Raw genomic sequence first — 22,108 nt, forward strand, 5'->3', positions numbered from 1 at the left:
AACCTCTTGGTTACTTCTTTAAGTATTACATACCAATTTTTAATTTTTTAAGATGTAGTCCTATCAAAATATAATATCAATAATTGAGTCAGTGTTGCCCTACAGAAACCAATTTGAGAACACACTGAATCTCAGCTTATAAAATAGCAGCTCCAAGTGGTGCCACATGCTGCTTATTCTGATATGACACCATGTCTTTCCATGGCAGGATGATGAAGCACCCTAAAATTAGCCCTATTACTACTTCGCGAGTAGGAAGGCAGCAGCCTGCAGTGAGGGGACAAAGAGTCACAAAGAGACACAGGGCAGGAAGGACCTGGAATTGAGGCTCTCTCACAGGCAGGTCACACCACTTTATGGTGAGCAGAGTTGGCTTCTTTACAGATTTCCATGATGGATTGTTTTAGTAGAATTCATTATTCCAAAATGCTTTGGGGAGGAGTTGGATGACCTGATTGTGAAAGCAGAAGGGAAGGTGTTGGTGTAAACAGAAAAAGGAGAATGTATTCTCCCAGATGAACGGGAGAAGCAGGGAGAAGAGTCTCACTGTGAAGGAAAAGGATGGTCTCTTCTCTAAGGCAGTAGGCATGGGGGTTAATCTGAAAGAATGAACAGACCACACTATGTTTCACTGGATAGGACAGAACTGGGGTTAAGGGAAAAGGAAAGAAATAGCTTGGAAACTGGAGATAGAACAATATCACCTTGTTTCTCCCTTATTCCAGACTGAATATTTCTGACATTTTCCCACTTCTCCCACTCGGCCAGCAAAACATTTTCCAGGAGCTAAAGACCTTATTTCTATGAGGAATATTCAGTTAAGGAGAGACAGTCCTTTAAGAATGTGGGAATGTGCATGTGTAGTGGGTGAAGAGGGGCAGAACAGAGACAGAGACAATGAGGTGGAAGATTAAAATGGGTGGTTAGCTTGCTGGACCAGAGGTGAAAGGGCATATGACCAGTAAAACTGGACCTGCAGATGGGGAAAACAGCTTGTGAAGGAACATTTAACTACAACAGGGTCAGAAAGATACAGTGAAATGCATGATGGGCAGATTGGCAATGAAAAAAGAGAGACAAAATATAGGATTTTAAAGTAGTCTTAGGAATTGAAGATCTCAGCCCTTCACTAGCTGAAATAACCTGTATCCATGCGATTATCAGGACATACTAACTCATTTTTTTGTTTCTCTGGTAGTAGGCTGGGAAAAAAAGTCAGGAATAAATAAGTAGGACCAAAAATATTTAAATTGAGTTCCACTGTTCTTGCCTGATGTTCTCTCTAAAAGATTATCTGCCAGTAAGAATCCTGTTCTTCAGTTCATTCTGATTACTGTAAGGTTGGTAGTAAATGAAGTTTCCAGTTTTCATGATTTAATTAAAGATGAGCTACATAACTTTCCCTCCATTACTGAAATCTACTGGGGCATGATACAGCAGAATCTATTTTGGTGTAGTCAGTGCCTGCCAGGTATTTGGTACAGCATGGTCTGAAAAGGGACTATCATAGATGAAGTATAGTCATGCTGTTTGCACTGGATCACATACGCTGTGTTCACATTAGATGAGAATCCTGGAATGGGAGTTATAGATTGCTGTGGAGGAGCATCACAACTAGCAGCAGTTCCTGACTTGCACAGAACTTTAACCCTAAATTTTCTCTGTGTTCTGTGATTTAAAGATCAACGTTAATATTGGATTAATGTGGCTTTACATCATTTACTTTGTCTTTGGTGGAAAAAATGAAGCTGTAGAGGCAACACGACTAGGACCACAAAACAAATGTGCAGAAGACTGAATGAGAGCTGCTGTCCTTATACTCTTGGAGGTCTTTCATTCAAACCATCCATCAAGTGTAACTTTTTGATAGGTATGATTGTACACTAATAATATTTTATTCCTATGAAATTAGAACTGGCAACAATTTTTAGTGCTGATTTTTCACAGAACAGTCAGGTCATTAGTAACTTCCTAAGTTTTCTGTTTGTTTGTTTTTTCTTGGAAATCTTAATACAATGTTTGGTTTTATTTCAAAATGTGAACATATGAAATACAAAAGGTTTACGTGCTCAACATTTCAAGTCAAGCCTGAAGAAATTTAAGCCAAAGTAACTTTATTACTTCCCAGGAGAAGCTGTAGAACAGCTGGGTTCAGCAAACCTCCATCATCCTACTTGTGTTTTCTTCTTGGATAAGAACAAGTTTCCAGTGGCTTGCCAACTACCTCTGATAGTTGGTAGACCTTCTTGTTATTTACTATGTCAGCAAGCCACTGAGGAGCCACCAAGCATGAGCATTAACCCCCTCCCAGAAAGAATGATATTTCAAGTGACAGCTGGTAGTCTTTCTTGGGGTGTGCACATGGTTTGCTGTGTGGAGCAACATAGAGATGCTTCCTGCTTGCTGACAGGGACCTAGGGTAGAAATATGATCTGTAGACTTTTATAAGCATTATTTTAAGGGATGCCCCAGGGATCAGGTCTCTGACACTCAGAGACATGCCATTTTTCTGACTGGCTCCCCACTCTCAAACTGCATCATAGTAATTTTTGCTCACTCACTTGAGTAGTACACTGCAACCATTCTCAGTTTGAAATTCAAGATTCTCCTTCAAAATTTCAAAATTTGTAAAGCTACACAACTTTCAAAGACTATTCTATCTAATTTGATGATTTTTTTCCAATAAATGTGAACAATTCCATAGAGCAAATATTGTATACTAATAAAATTGGGCCACACATAGCATTAGGCAAAACTTTAACAGACAATGTAAATAGTTTGAATGAAAATTTTCGTGTAACTTCATTTTTTTAAATCAAAAGAGTGAAACCAAAACTATTTGGTGTCTTTGAAACATTGACTGTTTTATAATAAATATATTAGTCATTAGGATGAAATACTATTCCACCTATTAGGCATCTAAGCAGACTTAGGAACCTAAGTGTGATTCTATTCCCTATTCAAGTCTCCAAAAAATCCTTTAATACATATATTTTTGTAACACATTGTCTGAAATGAGATTAAATATTACCCTTCAGACTGAGTCATAAAAAAACCCAGCAAGGAGAAAGACCCACTCACCTTTTTTATTAGCAGTTTTCAGTGACTCAAGCAAAGTGGAACAGAGTTGCACATAGGTGCCCAAGTCCACCGATATTCCTAATAGCTTGGATAAAATCTGCTCATTAAGAGTGCAGACAGACATGCAAGTCCCTGCATTAACTCATGGTGCTCTACATAAAGTGCCATGAGTTCAAATGCACCCCTGCCCCCAACAGACATTCACCTGTTGGTCAGGGGGGAGGCTGGATGCAGAAGCCCAGGGACCCTGCCTGCAATGAAGGAGTCATCCCTCTCCCCCAGTTCCACCCTCTTCCCCTCCCAGCTCCAGTGCTGTCTGTAGGAAGAGAGGGAGAAGGGAGGGAGAGCAAGCTGCGGGCTAGGGTTTGCCTGACCTGAGCTGGAGGGTGTAGCCTGGAGGGGGCTGCAAGGTTGGGGGGCTCCAATCCACCCCCCACCCCATTCCAGTTCATGTTGGACAAACCTCAGCCTGCAGTTTGCTCTCTCTTCCCTCTCCCCCGTCCCTTCCTGCAGGCAGCCCAGCCCCAATTGCACCACAAATAAATCCTAGGCAGCACAAGTTCCCTAAGGCATTCCAAAGTGGAGCACCTTCATCTGATCCCTCATTTGATGAGGGTTAACTAGTTGCACAATCAGCCACTTTTAAAGAATTCTGCAGTCGAGCATGTGTGTCACAGCATGGCTGTAGAGCGTCTTCAGGGGGCCAATTGCGTGACAAATATATCTTCTGTCTGTGCCCTATGAGCCCCAGCCCCTGAGAAATAGCCAGCTGATGACTTTTATAAACTTGGCCTCTAGGTAGGGTTTGCAAATACTATGAGCTTCTAAACAGTCAGTTCATGATCATTCTGAATTTATTTGGCTTTTCTACTGAGTTTATAATAGCCATGAGTATTGAAATAGTCTGTTTATAACTGCAATAATCCCCAGTGGCTTCTCTGCACAATTTATAATAGATACAAACCTAGAAATAGCCTATTTATAACTATTACAGAGTCAACCATTCCAATGAGTTTATATACAGCTTTGATCTCTGAACACAAGATTCTTATGAAGTTACAATGTTTGCATACATACTAACAGTTTGTGACATTTTAATTGCCTAAAATATTATTTTATGTTTAATTACAAAGGACCAAGGTTTTGAGTCTTTACACATGCAGTCCTTGCTACTCAGTGTCTTCACTGTTAATTTTGACTAAATAAGAACTTCACTATTGGGTCCAATAATTCTAAAATACTTTCTTTCAATGTTTCTTGATCACTTCATCCTTCCCCTCAAGCATAGCAAAAGAAAATAAATGTCATTTGACAAATAAATAATTCAATATATACATATATAAAAGGGACATAAATCCATACCTTTGGTTGAAATTATAAATGTTAGGAGATTATCAGACAAGAATACTAAAGGGTTAAGTGTGTAGTGATATGTTACTTAAACACCACAGGAACATTATAGTTTTTTAAAACAACATAAACAGATCTTTAATATTATATACATAAGCCTAGATCAGCCCACCTAATTCAGAATCCACAGCAGAGGAGCCTTCTGTGCATGACTGTCTTCAGATACAGGCATAAAGGAGTGAAGTTTTATCTCTAAAACCACCCCCAGCAAAAATAAAGGTTGTCACCTGTGCTCCAGAGACTGGTTATTGAACAGAGGAACTGGTTCATATATGGCTTAAGGCAGCAGTCATTAACAACTACCGGTTGCTTGGTGGTTTGTTTAAAATGGTTTTGTGGTTTCATTTCAGAACCTAATAAAGAACGTACATCCTCAACTCTCTCAACACACACTAGGTATGCATGTAGTTGGTATAGCTGCGCTCCTCAGGATAGACCAAACAACAGTTCTGTACTACTCCTAGACTGTTCATTATCCCTCTAGGTCAAAGATATGGTACTTATTTGTTGTTAAACAAATATTTTGGGCACATATTCATTCATATCTTTAAAGTGCTTTTGTTTTCAAAGCATTGCACTCTGAAAATTTTGCCCATGGTGTTTTGTAAGTTTTTATCAACTCTCACAATTTTTTTAAATTTATTCCAACTTACATCATTGGATAAAAAAATAATGCTTTATTGTTCGTAACTGAAATTTCAGTTTCTTCTTGAATATCAATCAGTAGCTAGAAGACTGAGCAGGGGTTGGTATTTAGTTAAAATACAGGGCTGGGTTCTATCACATTTTGACATAAATGATAGCAAATTATTTTATGCTAAAAGTCAGTTTAAAATTAAAATGAAAAATAAGGTTTAAATGTAAGATTAAAAGAAGGAAGATGACTCAGTGGCCTGAGGAAGGAAGAAGAGAGTTCCAGACACATGAGACAGCACAAAGGAAAGACTGACAGCATCATAGGGAGGGGGTAGTAAGTTGATCATAGGGAAAAGATGTAATAGGGTGACACAGAAGGCTCCTGGTAAAAGTGTAAACTAGCTCTCAACTCCTATCACCTAATAAGAAACTTGTTTAAAGTTAATATACTTGTTAAGCTATGTTGGTTCACAGAATTATTTGGTATAAAGGAGGAAAATATTAAATTCCATAGGACTTCTGCAGGTGGAGGGAGGTTCATTATTCTCTAGTTTTGTTTAGTTTTCTTTTCTTTTCAGATTTGTGTTTTCTATATGATTAGTAAGAAAGGCAAGATTCAAAGCAGTGGTGATGCATAGGGGTTGCACAGGGGTGCACGTGCACCCCCTGAGAGTGCTGGTGCACCCCTTGACAGCCAGCACTCCCCGCTTAGACGATGGGCAGGTGGGGCAGGCGGAAGTGCTGGTGCCCACCCTGCGAGCACCAGCCAGGGAGTGGGGGCACCAGGAGAAGTGCTGCTGGCACTTTCAGGAGCGCCGCTGGCACTTCTAGGTGCCCTGCTCGCGCTTCCGGGTTGGCACAACCAGCTGCAGGGGGGACCGCCCCCGGTCACCAAGATTGTCCGTGGGGGGACCCAGTCACCCATGAGTCAAAGTCTTTCCACTGATTTAACTGATTTTAGATCAGCCTCTAAGAGACAGTAATCTCTGTTAGCTCTTCATCTAGGACAGTAGGGGGGCAACCTTTTTGACAGGCATGATACAAAGTTGCCATGCACTCTCCCCAAATGCAACTCTGAGACTCCTCCTCTACCTGATCAACTGCTCTGCTTTCTGTTCCTTACCTTAACTGCCACTGTGTTTCCCATCCCTTTCCTGATCTGCCACATCATAGTATCATAGTGCTTATGATCAGAAGGGACCTAAACAGATCATCAGGTCCAACCCCCTGCCCCGGAAAGGAACAGGTGCCGGGGTCATATCACCCCAGCCAAATATCTGTCCATGCCACACAAAAAGGCTGCCTCTAACAGTTGGTGGCACACATGCCTCTGGCTGGCCACCCCGATCTAGGGTATGTGTTGAGGGTGACCCTTGATGCCAGAACAGAGGACTGCATTGCAACCTGCAGCCACATATTTAGTAGACCTGTGTGAAGTGGCTGGTATTCACTTTGGATTCGGCCGATTCAGGGGACAGTGATTCAATTCGGTAATTAAGATCACTGTCCTGAACTGATTCAGCCAAATCTCTAAATCACCCAGGCCCAGCCCCAGCAATGGCTGCCCTGCCCACCCCAGCTCCTGGCACTTAAAAAAAAAAAAGCTCTGACTCACTGGGTCCTGCTGGGCAGGGGGCGATCCCTGCTGCCCCCTACTGCATGGAGGGCTCTGCACAAGCCCCTTGACCCCTCCCAGCCCCCACCATGGCTGCCCTGCCCACCCCAGCTCTGGCCCTTTAAGAGAAAAAAAACAAAAACCACATACTCATCAGTTCCTGCTGGGCAGGGGGCAATCCCTGCTGCCCCCGCTGCCCCATGCCACATGGGGGGCTCTCCCATGAGCCCCCCAAAACCCCAAGGGTGCTGCAGGAGCTGGTGAGACCCTGGGGTTTTTTCTTTTTTTTTTTTTTTTTTTTTTTTTTTAAGGATGAGATTTAATGTAGGTTTGTTTCAGGGTCCCCCCATGGTCCCTCCCCTCTCATCCAGCCCCCCCCTGCCCACCCCTACTTATCAGCTCCGAGTCCGGCTCCAGCTCTCTACTGCAGCAAGGACTGCCCGAATCATCAAAGCTCTCCGAATCTTTTCTGAATATTCGGAGAGCTTCAAGTCTATTCAGACCTTTTTATTGGTGCCCTGATTCGATTCGTATTTGGAAATTCGGCCACTGAATTGGGCCAAATCTCCTCCAAATCAATTCAGCACCTGAAGCTTTGCACAGCCCTAATATTTACTCTACCACTAGAGTAATGCTGGCAGCCCCTTTAGACCACTTGCCAAGTGTGTGTACGGTACCATTTTAAATCGGGACTGGTTTCCCTTTGTGACCTATCCAATCAATTGGTGAGGGAATGCTGGAGCAGTTGCCCCAGGCCCTATACATACCAGCGTGGTGGGAATTAGAACAAATGGTAGCCTGGGGCATCGTTGAGGAATCACAGAGCCCCTAGAGAAGCCCCTTGTGGTGGTACCAAAACCCAATGGGGCCATCTAACTCTGTCAGTTTTAGAAAGGTAAACACCATCTCCTTGTTCAATGCTTTTCCAATGCATGACATTGAAGAAATGTTAGAGGGGATAGGACAGGCCAAAGTAGGACAAAGAGTGTGGGGGCCGAGAGGGGACCGAGGATCGGGAATCCTCGGGAACGCTAGCTGGGGTTGCGGCTGCGATCCCGTGACGGGCAGATGGGTACTCTCTATCACCGGAGTGGAATTAGGCACAAACGAGACACGTATCAGTTGGAAAAACAGAGATAGCTTTACTTACACTGTAGAGTCGTATACAGCGCAGGCAAGAAGTGACTTCACACTTCAATCGTAGTTGCAACAATTCTAATCTCTAGTCGCTAAGTGAGGAGCTCTTGTAGACCGGGTAGCTCGGGTCTAACTTGGGCATGCAACACGGAGGATACGTCGTAAGGCTTCGATGACGGGGAGTCGTTGGCAGGTGATCAAACTGCCGGAGTTCCACTCCAGGGGAAATCGCGGAGTTCTCCAACTAGGGCGGAAACCCCCCTAACCTTTTTAACGGCTAGCGAGCCAATTGCCAGCCACCACGTGGGAATAATTTAACATCGGCCAATCGTGTTATGCAAATCTGCATATCCTCGGCCAGAACTCTATCCACGCCGGAACTCTTCACCATGCCGAGGATTCCCCTGCCTTACCGTGCCTTGTGCTGGAAAGTTCCACTGTGTCGAGGCACTGATCCAAATCAGCTCTGACAAAAGAGAAGACTGCATTTGAAACCCCCTTGGGCCTATACCAGTTCATGCACATGCCCTTCGGTCTGCATGGGGCTGCTGCCTCATTCCAAAGGTTAATGGACAAGAATAGTTAGTCCATCAAGAATATGCAGTGGAACATAGCCCATCAAGAATATGCGGCCGAAAACTCTAGACTGATAAGATGAGCTTTGGTCCTACAACCCTTTTGTTTCTCTGTAGAACACCAACCAGGATGGCCAACCATTGCTGCCAACTTCCTCTCAAGTCTGAAAGATGTTTGACAGCCAATGGTGATGGAAATGGATAAGGAGAACTGTGTTGGAGTAGTGTGTCCAGTTTTGGGCGCTGCACTTCAAGAGGGACACGGAGAATCTGGAGAGGGTTCAGAGGAGGGCCACTCGCATGATTAGTGGTCTCTGTGAAAGACCTTACGAGGACAGGTGGAGGGATCTGGATCTCTTCAGCCTTTACAAAAGATGGCTGAGGGGTGACCTTGTAGCCGCCTACAAGTTTATCAGGGGAGGACAGCAGGGAATTGAGGATACACTATTTACCAGAGTGCCTCAAGGAGTAACTAGGAATAATGGGTGCAAACTCGTGGAGAATAGATTTAGGTTAGACATTAGGAAGAATTTTTTTTACAGTAAGGGTGGCCAGAGTCTGGAATGGACTTCCAAGAGAGGTGGTGCTATCACCTAACTTGGAGGTCTTCAAGAGGAGTCACCTGGCTGAGGTCGTCTGACCTCAGTCCTCTTTCCTGCCAGGGGCAGGGGGTCAGACACGATAATCCATTGGGTCCCTTCCGACTCTAGAATCTATGAATCTATAAATCAATGTAGCCTTTGAGGCAGGACTATTTTTCATTTCATCCTGTTACATCTTTTGTACCAAGCTAAATAAATCCTCCTTTTCCTTGTTGTTTACAAATATTTGTAAATTGTTACCATGCCCTTCTCCAATCTCTCCTAACCCTACTTAGCCAATAAGATCTGCACAAAGCATAAGCTAGTATGACTGAAAGCCATAAATATGACAGATATTGAATATGGTTGGGCGGCGAGCAATGATAAGAATCTGTAAAATTGTGGACAGAGATCTATGTCCCAGAATGCCCCTATCCCATTCTAGCATTCTAGCATTACATCTGGCAGTTAAAGCATTCTGCTAAGGGTGGTGTCCTACTAACTCCTGTTTTGACTTCTAGATTATTAAATCCTGTGTACTACTGTGTATCCCACTGGAATTAGCTTCTTCTAGAGCTCTGCTGCCTGTAACTGGTGACAAGGTCTTTGATGACCCAAAACTCTAACCATTCTATTTTTGGTTACTTTAACAAGACTGCTTGGTTTCCACTATTGGTGGAACTGCCCCAAACCCTGCCAGCTGCCTGATCCTTGTGTTTTTAATATGCATTGGCCTTCAAAGCCTTAAAAAAAACCCTTGAAACTCAGCATACATAACAAGAAAATGAAACATGAGTGTTTTCAAGTGCTGAGGGCACCTGTATTCTATATAAACTGTAGATTTGTAATCAGTGCAGCACTCTAAAGTCACCTCACACAGCAGGCAGCCATGTCCAACAATCTTCCTTTTGTTACAGCATGAGGTAACCTTCATCAGGGTTTCTCTACAACCACAGCTTTCTCTCTCTCTTACAGATAGATCCTCAGTTAAATTCTTTATGGATTTTAGGACTTCTGTTCAAATGTTATGCATTAAATTCTGTTCTCAGTTATATAAGCACAATGCTGTTGACATGATAATGGTAAAGAATGTTTGTAAAACATGTTTAGTATATGCTTGTAAACAGTCAGATAAATGGTTTTGAATATGCATTATTAAGTGTATGTCCAATCAGGAATATTAACTTTTAAAAATAAGATCGTATTTAAGATTCATAGTGTACTGCTCTGTTAATTTTGATAGGATAACTGAGCTCAGTTCACTAGTTTGTCAGCTGCTTAGAACCTCTTGGATAGGGTGGGATATAAATCTAAATAATAATAATAATAATAATATGTGGCCCTGTTGCTTAACAATCTTTAAACAGTGAGCAAGGTTTGAGGTTTCGGCTTCCTTAATACTACAGCATCAACAATCATTAATAATGTTTTGACCTTTAATTAAAGATACAGGATAAAAAGAAAACAATCAAAGCATTAAAATTCAAAGTCCAAATGGATTGTATTCTCTTTCCAGTCAGCTGAAGAGAGTTTTTACAAGGAAAAACCCATCTTTGACAGTTTTTAGATCATATTGTCATGACAATATCTGTCCTTCTGGGAGGCAGACAGAGAAGGAAGTGAATTGAGATGGACTGAAGTTACTGTTGTTGAAATCGGCAAAAGGGGAGAAACACAACTCCCTTATTTGTAACCTCACTGCTGGGGAAACACAGGCACAGCACGTAGTCCTATCATCCACTCCACGATCCGGCAAACCATGTTCCTGTATCAAGCTGCTGAAGACGTTGCCTTTTTGGTCAGAAACTTACAGCAATATTGCAAAATAGTCTTGTATGATCAGTGGTTTTACCGTGGATACGGGAGGTGCTGGGGTGGCTGCCCTGATGATAATCCTTATTCCTTTCAGTCCAGCTCTTCTCCTAGCATTTGTGTCAAATTATGCTTCCTCCTGGCCATCTTATCATATTACAGACTTCAAAAAGGTAGTTATTGGTGGATAGCCCATCCTCATGTTATTTTGTTCACCAATTAAGTCTGCTTTCTGGCATATCAATTTCACTCCATTAATTTCAGGTCCCACACTTGTTCTCTAGTTATGATGTCAATGCAATTCCTGGGTTATATCAATAGAACTTTTTCTTGGGACTAATTTAGCTTTTCTGTTTTTAACTTTTCCTGAAGTTTATAAACACATTTGTGGAGCAAGTTAAACAGGACTTTTGCTATCTTGGTCAACTTAGAAGATCAGCCTCTGTAACATAGTGTAAAAGCCATGTTTTTACAAATTACTCCTGCCTAACACAATCACATGTAGAAATCTGGAGGTGTTTTATATTACATCATTTAACTGACTTAGTGGTTTGGTAAAAGGAGCATTTCTTGATATAGCAATATAGCTTTCTATAATCAATTTGCTATTGTTCACTTTTCTAGTTCCCCCCTCACCACCCCTCCCCCTCCAGTTATGTAAAGGTTTTGGAGTATGAAAGTCAGAGATGGAGAAGACTAATTGGTCACAAATTTGATCCCCACAAAAGGAAAGCCCATCCAAGCTGAATAGCCCATTAAGCTAGCACAGCTAAGGCATGCAATACAGTGATATGGCCAAAACTGGTTACTTTTGTTTTCCCAGTCTGAATGGCCAGGTACCCATTTATGGCTGTGGCAACTGGGGACAATCTTTGGCACAAGCCCAAAAAAGATATGAATTCATGCCTACCAAGTCACAGCAAGGCATCTTACCTGATTTGCCACCACCCCTAACTAATGAATGATTTATCACATATTAAACAAGTACTCTCCTCTTCTCTGCACTATGTTCAAGCTGATTGATTAGAAGTACATTTAAGAATAATACATGTTCAGGAGCTCTGGAATGGAGGTCAGCCAAGCAATGAGGAAGATGGGAGAGAGAGAGAAGATGGAATTAATCCAGTTTAACCATATTGCTTCTTGTGTACTTAAGCCTATCACCAGCACTTGGTCAAACAACTATGTCTGGTGAAAAACCAACACCTTTGGCTAACTCTTAATTTTACAGGGAGAAAAATTATTCAAGCCATACCCTCCTTTCTTGAATCCAGCTCCACTGAGTAATTTAACCTGTCTTTAACACCAGAACTGCTTAATTACTTGTTACATCATCAGGATCATTTCTAAATATTCTTAACATGCTATAACAAAGAAAATATTTGAGATATTTCTGGGCATTTGTAACCTCCAAAAACTTGTACATGGACAAGAAACTAATATAATAGAAGTATAAGTTTATGTATGTAGCAGGCTTACCTTTCAGAGCTTGGGTTGAGTCTCAGGCCTGAGATCCTACTATTTTGACTGGTGGAGCCCATCCACCAATCAGGAGGCAGCAAGAGAAATAACATCATGCCCCTTTTCTGAGGGGAGGGGAAGAAGAGCTCTCCCAGACCTGACTGAAGACTGCAAATTATCAGGTCCGAAAGACTTCAGGGGCGGAGCCCTGGAGCGTATAAAAGCAGCTGCATGCCCAGCACAAGGGGAGATGCGTCGAGGACTGAGAAGAGAGAAGAGCAGGCTTTAGAAGAGCTGAGGAGAGCTGCTCAGCAGGGCAAAGCAGTAGCCCAGGAAGAGCCCCTGAAGATTTCTATCAGCAGGGAGCGGGGGATGGCTCCAGCAGTTAGGTTTTCAGTGCGTGGCACGGCGCACGGTGTCCAGACCCTGGGAGTTGCGTGAGGCAGCTTGGGTCTGCAACCTCTGGTGTGCATCCAGAGACACAGTGCACAGGCCGATACACTGAGCAGGACCTTTGGAGCCCCTGGGGTGGCTCAGGTCCTCAACCTCCAGAACGAGGCTGGGAGCTCAGTGCAGGAGGTGCTGCACGGAGGGTGAGAGACCCTGGGAGCTGCTTGAGGTGGCTTGGGTCTACAGCTGCTGACACAGGGCAGCAGCTCAGTGCCCACAATGCAGCCCAGAGGGTCCAGGAACAGACTAAGCCCCGGTGCTGCACAAGGTTGTCCAGCTTAATATATTGTATAATTTCTGAAATTAAAAGCCTATGGATTTTTGTTCAAACAAAGGCATTTTAAATCCTTAATTTTCACCTCTTTGGAGATACATAACTTCCATATTTACTAATATGATGATAAATGAAAGAAATATAATACTGTGGGGTAGGAGAAACTGAAGAGAAATAATGACGGGAACCATATTTCTCAGGATATAGCATGGAGGAGCACCTTTGGTACCCAGCACTTTAAGGGCAGGAGCAGACATCAAGGCAACCAGCAGGTGTGTGATAGCTTTGATGAGAAGGTCACATGGCCACAGACCAGGCCATGTGGTTGGTGGAGAGGGCTGAGTGACCACCATTTTAACTCAGACCCTTAGGTAGGAGGCAGCAGTCTGTTACTGGCAGTCAGAGCAACAACACCTGGCTAAGCTGCTGCTCACAGGACAACTTGGAGGTAAGGGAGGAACTATGGGGATGGCAAGAGGTTCCTAGGGGCCCAGTGAGGTCCCAAGTCCCAGAAAGAAGGCTTGGGCCTAGATAGATCAAGGCCAAGCCTAGGCATGGGGTTACCATCTTGTAGGCTTACAAATGAGCCAGGCAAGCCCCTGAGTAGAGCTGGCAGGAGGCCCAGGGCTCAGGTGAGCCCAGTTGAGAATGGTGGGGCCCAGAAGGGGACTCCTATCATCCATGGAGAGCAGCAGCTGCTTGACTAACTCTCTGATCCCTCAACTGGTCAATGTAAGGGGGCCAGGGCCAAAAGGCTGAAGGGCAATTGCGCCCACCACAAGGGGCAGTCCAGAGCTATGGAGAGCCATCTGGCACCCTGACTGGCCTGGAGTCAGGGCCAGAGCCTCAAATAGGCCAAAGGTCCTCGGAAGCGGGAGGACATCACAGCCAAAAGAGGGTAGGGGTTAGTCAGTGTGCATGCTGCTATGAAGGTGGCAGCCTGCAGAAGCAGGCTGCCATAAAAGGCCTAGGAGGGAGAGTAACCCAGAAACAATACATAGCCCAACAGGGACAAGATCAGGGCAGGTAGGCCTGCCTGGTCCTGGGTAAGACTGAAAACTGCACCCTGCTGGGGAAGGGTGGTCTGGTGGGGCTGTCTGGGGTGGGACAGTCCCCCAGAAATGCCAGGCCAGTTGTCTCTCTGGTGAAAGGCAGGTAGAGGTGCCTGATAACCCCAACTCCCACTATCTGGTAGGTCATTCAAATCAAAGGGAAGGAGGGCCAGGCACGCCTAGGCAGAGGCACCTGAGCCCATGCGGGTGTAAATCCCCAGAGGATAGTGGGGGCCAGGCATGCCCAGTGAGGAGCACCTGAGCCCGTGGGGGTGTAAGACCCTGGGAATAGTGGGGTCATGTGTGCCTATAGAGAGGCACCTGAGCCTGTGGGGGTGCAATATCCCATGGCCCCAGCATAAGGGTCAGAGTGTGGACCCCAGGGAGGGGTGTGTATTTTGAGGCCCCAGTGAGAGATTGGGCATGTGTTGAAGCCCCAAGAAGCGGGCAGCGGGGCCCAGGTAAGTCTTCAGATGCCTCAGGCCACTGGTGGGCCCAAGGCCGAGTGGGTGAATAATTGGCCCTAATCAGGAAATGAAATTGAGTGGCCCAGTGAGGGGCTATGGGCAGGGTCAGTCCAGTGTTCAGTGGATTGGCTGGTCACCATTCCAATGAGGGTCAAGGGAGAGGCCTGAACAGCTGCACTAAGACCAGTGAAGGAGTGTGTGTAAGAAGGCCTGATGACCTACATGGTCGCACAAGGGTGCAGGGCAGGTTGGTTGCGGCTCAGTGAGGAGCAGCATGTGAGAAGGCAGAGTGTAAGAGGCCCCAGTGAGAGCGGGGTGGTATGAATGAAGCCCAATGGAGCTGAGTGAATGGACAAATGAATGAGGCCAAGCAAGGGGCTGAGTTTGGCCCAGCCACAAGCCAGAGTTGAGAGCAATTCCAAAGGAGATGTCTGCGAGGCATGGGACATGATAAGGGAAGGTTGGAGTCGTGAACAAACCCCTAGGCATTGGGGTCTTAAATGGACAACCTCCAACTTATTGTAACATCATTTCACATTACAACAAAGGCATGGCAGGAAAGACCGGGCAGACTACCCTAGACAGGCAGATGGGCCAGTATTGTGACTGGGCCCAGGAGATTGTCCACTGTCACAATAGTTAGTTATCTTGGTATATGATAATACATAGTGGAAAACCCCAGACCATAAATTGGTAGACATATAGGGCATTTTTTACACATGCTCTGGGAGGTGCAGGGGGGTGCTTTATTTAGAGAGCACTTTTAATTAAAAGTGCCCAAGCATCATGTGAATCAGTGTCCCCCACACTGAAAAATGGCAGTGGGGTACTTTGAACTAAAGCCCATTGAATGAGCTTTAGTTCAAAGTGCCCCGCCACCATTTTTCAGCACAGGGATGCTAATACACATGATACCAGAGTCTGCTGGAGCACATTTACTTCCGTGCTCCAGCAGATTCAATTAATCAAGTCTGCTCTGACGCGTTGAATTTCCAGCACATCACAGCCAGCTCCCTACACATGCACAGGAACCCGTATTGTAGCTACTCTTTCAATCAAGGACCAGATTATCCCTTTGTAGGACACAATTTCTGCCATCTAATAATACCAGTTTTTCATCAGTTTTCCTGTATTGTTATAATACCCTTATTTTATATGTGCAGTTCAAATTATTGTTAGCGAAGGGACTAAGGGGAAAACAAGAAAATGTGATCCTGAAGTCTTTACTCAGTCAGAATTTACTCTGAAATAGATACTGCAGTGCAGCACAAATGCTTAATGGTTCCTCAGAAGTTCCAATTAAGTTCTTCAAAGTACCTTGATATCATACTGTGTCTCCTGTTCTTTCAGATCCTTCCCCATTTCCCCCATAACTTCCACCCCAGAAATAGATAGTTAATCCTCATAATCTCCTGTATTTTCTATGTTTATTTTGCTGCCAGGGAAGATGACAAGTTTTCTTTGCTTTCTGTAACATTCGTGTTAGGCCCAAATCCTGCAAGGATTGTGAAATGTGTACACCCCTGCAGCCAGGTGGAGACTGGATTAATCTAGGCCTTCTCTAAGGCAGGCAAGCAAAATATTTATATATTTTTAATTTGCTGTTGCATAATAAATGGCATATTGGATTAAATTGTAAGCATATCAGATGAAGATGTTAATAGAAGCAACTGTGGGTACACTTATCAGTTATCAAGAACTCCTTTTCAACTTTAATTGTGTCTCTATAGAATGGTCCAATATTACTTTCACTGAAACCAGTAACAGAAACCTGTTAAGTGTCAGTGTAAACAGCAAGGCCCTAATGCTACATAGAATCCACATAACTTTTATTTCATAAACTTAGTAAGAGTGAACTAAATGATGCATTAATTGCTCAGACAACAGTCATAATGAAACACAGAACAGCCTTTTACTGTTAAATAATAAAGTCCACATCAGTTTTGCCTGTGTGATTATTTGTGTCATATATACAAATGAGCAACCTTTTTTTTTTTTTTTCATCCTCCTGATATGTCTGTACTTTCTAAAATTAGTACATAAGTGAAATCACCCAATGCTTAGCATGTTGGTGTGAAGCACTGCACAATGTTATGAATAGAAAATATCCAAACAGATATTATCTTCCTTGTGGCTTGCAAATAACTATTGAGACACCTTTATTGGCAACATCCAGAAAATGAACATTAAAATGTTCATTTAAAAAAACACAGGCCTTAAGTTAAATCATTATAAACTTAGAATTAGAGAGAGACATAAGACATGGTGCCTGCCATACCCATTTAGACTACTGGACCATCCCAGTGTAGCTATGGTGAAATTTACTGCTCCTGAATAAAGCCTGTATAATAGGGGTGTGTGAAGCAGGCCCTATTCAATTCAGATTCGGATTCAGCCTGAATCAGGGACAGTGATTCAATTAGTTGATTCAGATCACCATCTCTGATTCTATTCAGCCAAATCCAAATCTAAAGATTCGATGTTGATTCAGAGAATCAGCAATTTGGACATATAAACAGCTTTAAATGGTTTTTCTACATACCTTGAGGTACCAGTGTGGCTCGTGAATGCTGCAATTCTAGGGCACACTGGGGAGTGTGCAGGGGGGGCCCTCCTGCGCCCCACCCCCAGCTCGGTGATCAGCCATGAGGGGGATCCCGGGTGCCCCCCAGATCCAGGAGGTACCAGTCGCTGAGCCAGGAAGTGCGGGGGAGCCCCCAGTGTGCTCTGTGGCATGTCTACATGAGACACTTTATTGCATAGCAGACTAATTTGCTGCTCAGTAAAGCATCACCATCTACACATGCGTGGCAATTAAGCTGTGGTAGACTAATTTACTGTGCTGCCGGATAGTCCTGTCAGATACAAGTACTATCTGGCAGTGCAGCAAATTACTGCACTTAAACATGCATGTAGACAATGACATAGGGATTAGTTTACTCTGGCTCAAATTGGGCTGAAATATATTCAGTCACATTCATTGCACATATAGACGCACCCCATTAGTCATTTACATTTCCCCAAATAGTCTTTTGACAACATTTCTCCTTATTCAAAAATAAAAAGACAAATGTTACAAAGCAATTAATCAAAAATTGCAGAGATAAAATCAGGGTAAGTTTAAGATCTTATTTCTAACAGGTATCACAGCAGTATCAGTGTTGGATACAGTGTCTGCACTTTCTTATGTAGCTGTGTTAACAGCAACTTCCCTTTGTAGTGTTAGGACCTCCTGTAGAAGAGGCAGAGTAATGAAGTTCACTGGTGCTGTCAAAAATACTCACTGGTACTAAGATAGTCTGTTGCAGTATGGTAGGCTTGGTGTTTTAAATAAAACATTAAATAGAACTTTATTGTTTAGACTAGCCAATTGCCCATCAAGAATGATGGGGGTGGGGGGCTGGGATGGAGTGCCACCACCTAACACCCCATGCTGCCGCTGTTCTGCCTCTTGCAGGAAGCAGGGTAGGGGGCCTGCACTGGCCTCAGCTCCCCCACTCCCTGCCCAGTCCTCGGCACCGCTTGGAGGGAGCGCTGCTGGCCTTGGCTCCCCTGCCGTCTGTCTGGTCCTCAGCACGGCTTCGGAATCATGGCCCCACACTTGGAGCACTCTGGCTGTTTCCGTCAGCCAATCAGAGTGTGAATAAAGTGTTATGGACAGACAGACTTAGGCTTTTATAATATTAGAATAATGTTCATGTTTAATGAATATGTAAATAAAATACTTGTATAGAACATCTTGTAGAAACTCTGCTCAAAACCTGGTTCATGTCTTTTTCATGACAAGTTTGGCGCAATGCCTACCTGATAAAACAGAGATCCAGTCTGCAAGTTTCCACAAATTATCTCAGTAACTTCTTACTAAATCTTCCTCTTTCACTTAAAAACTGCAAACAGATGGGACTATTTGTGGCAGTAGCATAAGTAAGGGTAAGCAGGAGGGGCATCCACCCTAGGCACCAAGTTAGGGGGTGCTGGAATCATCTCCCACTCCTGCAGAAGGCTGCTGCTGACCACCACTCTTGGAACCCACATGCCTTCCTCCCTGGCTTTTGGAACCTGGACACCTCACCCCCACTCCTGGGACTATATGCTCCCCCCCACACCAGAATTCATGTCCCTTGCCCCTGCTCTCAGAACCCACACAACCTCCACTCCCAATCTCAGAACTATGCATCCCCCCTGCTCTCCCACAGGTTTTGCTCCAGGTGCCAATTCTGCTGATTATACCTCTGATTTATGGTCATTTGATCATACTCTTTTTTTTTCAGTGGCCCTCTACTGACTGAGCTTTACAAAGACAGACAAACCTGTAATTATGTCACAGAAAACATCATTTGTGTCTGCCATTTCATAAAACAACATCACAGACTTGAGAAGCAGACCATTCAGCAGATGTGGTAAAGAGCAATTTTAATAGTTGACTTTCTGCTTAAAACAGCAAGATTGTGATATATTTTATGGTTGGGATAGCTGAAAGATTGTTTCAAATGTTAATTATGGCTTAACCACATGATTTTTATCAATGGTGTGGCCAAAATATATCTTTTAAACTTGATCAAATCCATTTTTCCTAATTTGCTCCAGGACTATTCTCAGCCTTGCAGGTTGCTTTTCGAGGTTCTCATGTTGTTCTTCATAATGAACTCCCATGACAAGTAATCCTAGACAACTAACATGAGTGCCAGGAATGCACTCAGGAATGCCCTCTAATACTTGATCCCTGGTTCGCTGCCAGACAGTGGGTGTGGATGCCTTTCCAAATGCTAGCCTTTTACATCTAAATACATTTTTGTTCATGTGCATGTGCATCAAATATCTTGAACTAGGTTAACTGTGGAGAAATTCTTACCATGAGCCACTGGTGTCAGAGATGCAATTCACATGCCAGCTGACCGGACCTGTGCACCATGACCCATGCTTGTGGTCACACCTCCCTGCTGGTCTCTGTCACAGGGCACAAAAGGGCCCTGCTCCTAGAAGGGCGGAAAGTGCCTAGGGGAAAAGCCCAGAGAGAGAGAGACAGAAGTCCAGGTGCAGGTTACCAGGGCAACAAGCCAGAGGGTAAATTAGCCTGACCAGAAGGGGCAAGGCTCTGGGCCCATATAAACCCCAGGACTGGGCCCAGGGAGGGCAGTTCCCTGCCAGCAGCCTAGGGGGAAGGAGCTCTCTCAGAGCAAGCAAAGGGGAGAGGCCTGTCTGCAGGAGCAGCTTCCAATACTATTAAGTGACGGAGCATTCCCCGGTAGGGTTTGAATGAGGTTATAGCCAAGCAGCTTGAATTTATGTTACAACCCAGGGGCTTGTGTTTTGTTTATTGTTGTATAAGACGGGTGGTTTGGGTGAGGCTATTAGGGGAAGGAGGAGGTCTCATAGGGGACCCACAGCAGCATGGGGACCTCCAGCGCCAGAGAGGGCGCAGCACTTTGTGGGGTGCAGAGCAAGACAGGGCTGCGGAGAGCCCAACCGCCAGTGAGGCACGGAGCGAGACAAGGCCACGGAGAGCCCAGGGAGGACAAGGGGGCCAAATTATAACAAGGCCCAGACCAAACAACGTCAGTACCATCAGCGAGGCTTGGGGCATGGTAAAGGGATGGTTGGAGCCACGCATAGCCCATAAGGCTAAGGTGCCCCAAAACACCCGTTGTGACATCTATCTTGGAGTGGGACCCACCAGTGGTCCAGAAACCCACAGGGTCCAGAGAGTCGAGCAAGACTGTGTCCAAGAGGACTGAAAGGCAGCCTCCCTATCAATCATTTGATCAAAGACATGGCGGGCGAGAATAGAGAGCGCCCATTGGGCCAACTTGGCATGGTAAGGGCGCCTTGGGGAGATCACAGCCATCCTGCAGGACCCCATCCCATGACAATCTCAGACTGTGCTGCATGTGACATGTCTCATCCTGGCCTTGGGGGAGGGTGCCACATGGAGCCTGGATTCTGGACTGGCCTGAACAGGAGCCACGTGCAGCATGGGTCCCAGACTGGGTGGGTTAGGTGTCATGTGTAATGTGGATGCCAGCCCAGGAGGAGTGTGCACCACATGTGGTGCCCACCCCAGGACCCACACTGCACACAACACCTGTTCAAGCGATCCAGGACCTATGCCCATGCAGCTTTCCCCACCAGCCAGTCCAGGATGTGTGCCATGTGCAGTGTAGTCTTAGAAGGGGTAGGGAGGATACTGTGCACAGTGCAGTTCCTGGACCAGAAGTGGGAGCCATATGTAGTACAGAGCCAGTGCTGCATCCAATGGATCCAGCATGGGCGGGCAGTGAGAAGGGAGCAGTGAGATTTGTGGGTCCAATCTGACCTGTGGACTGGCTTAGTGCCACTCATCCAGCCATGAGTCCAGATGAGTTTGACATGCCTACCATAAATTAAAGAAGCTAACAAACCCTGTATCCTAGGTAAAGGATTCTGATCTGCATGCTTTACTGTAGGCATGTCTATACAAGACACTGAGCAGTAGCCTAATAATACTGTGCAGTAGTGCGTCACACCACAGACAGTGCTCCAGTTACTGCGCACTTATTTAGTACTTGATTATACAAGTTCACAACATTGGTGAAGCCTGCAGATACTTTATGCTTTGGCAGTCCAAGTAAATCCTTCAGCCAATCTCAGAGAAGTAATGAAACACAGCACTTGTTCACAACATAGAACTTTAGTATTTGCTGTTTCTGGATATATGTTATTACCATTACCATAATAATGCTGAAGAAAGTAAGGATTTTGATTATATACCCTCTTACATGCAATTACATCTCACAATCCTGCTGTGAAATTACAGAAACATTAGATCCTTCATTAAGCTCCACTTTAATTTTTATTCCTTCCACTTGTAAAGCAAAATAAATAATACTATGTTTATTGCCTTCTAAATAAAACTGTTGGAAAAATGCAACAGTACTCTCCATGGACTCCACATTGTCATCTTAAAACTTATGAATCTGAAATGCTCTGGTATTGTCTTTGTAAGGCAGATGTCAAACTTTTTGGCTGACTAATATATCATCTGCATGTGTCCCAATCTCTTGCAGCTTCTATGGATTTTGTCCTTGTACCAAAAACCATTAGCATTGTGAGACTCTTTGGGAACTTTTACAGGTGCTTCGTGTGGGGGGGGAGGAGGCGGTGCTTTAATTAGAGCAGCTCTTGGAGCATCCTAAATTAAAGCATCACATCTCATGTATAAGCATCCCTGTGCTTAAAAATGGTAGCGGGGGTGCTTGAACTGAAGCTCATTTGATGAGCTTTAGTTCAAGCTCCCCTGCCCTGATTTTTAAGTGCAGGGATGCTGATACATGACTCATAGGAGGCTGCTGGAGTGAGGTAATTACCACACTCCAGCAGACTTGATTAATCAAGTCTGCTCTGATCCACTGGAATTCCAGCGCATCGGATCAGCCTCCGTGCTTGTGTATAGGTGCCCTTTGATACAATGAAACCAGAAAACCTTTAAGTGTTGTCTAATGCTGGGTTTTCCACTTGACCTTCAGGTCATGTTCAGCATAGATTTCAAGATATAGTTGTAACTTTCTGGAATGTTTCATA

General features: G+C 44.4%; 1 protein-coding gene across 1 annotated transcript in view; it reads left to right on the plus strand.

Annotated features, from left to right (window-relative positions):
• The first annotated feature begins 267 nt into the window (after positions 1-267).
• The window catches only part of LOC102371196 (myopalladin-like), a 122,411-nt gene continuing 100,570 nt past the window's right edge, over positions 268-22,108 (plus strand). The window contains exons 1-2 of the mRNA XM_025195307.1: positions 268-359; positions 1,749-1,870. The gene's annotated coding sequence lies outside the window, so the exon portion shown is untranslated. The remainder of the gene's footprint in view (positions 360-1,748; positions 1,871-22,108) is intronic.

The sequence above is a fragment of the Alligator sinensis genome, unplaced genomic scaffold (assembly GCF_000455745.1).
Source record: "Alligator sinensis unplaced genomic scaffold, ASM45574v1 scaffold325_2, whole genome shotgun sequence".
NCBI lineage: Eukaryota > Metazoa > Chordata > Crocodylia > Alligatoridae > Alligator > Alligator sinensis.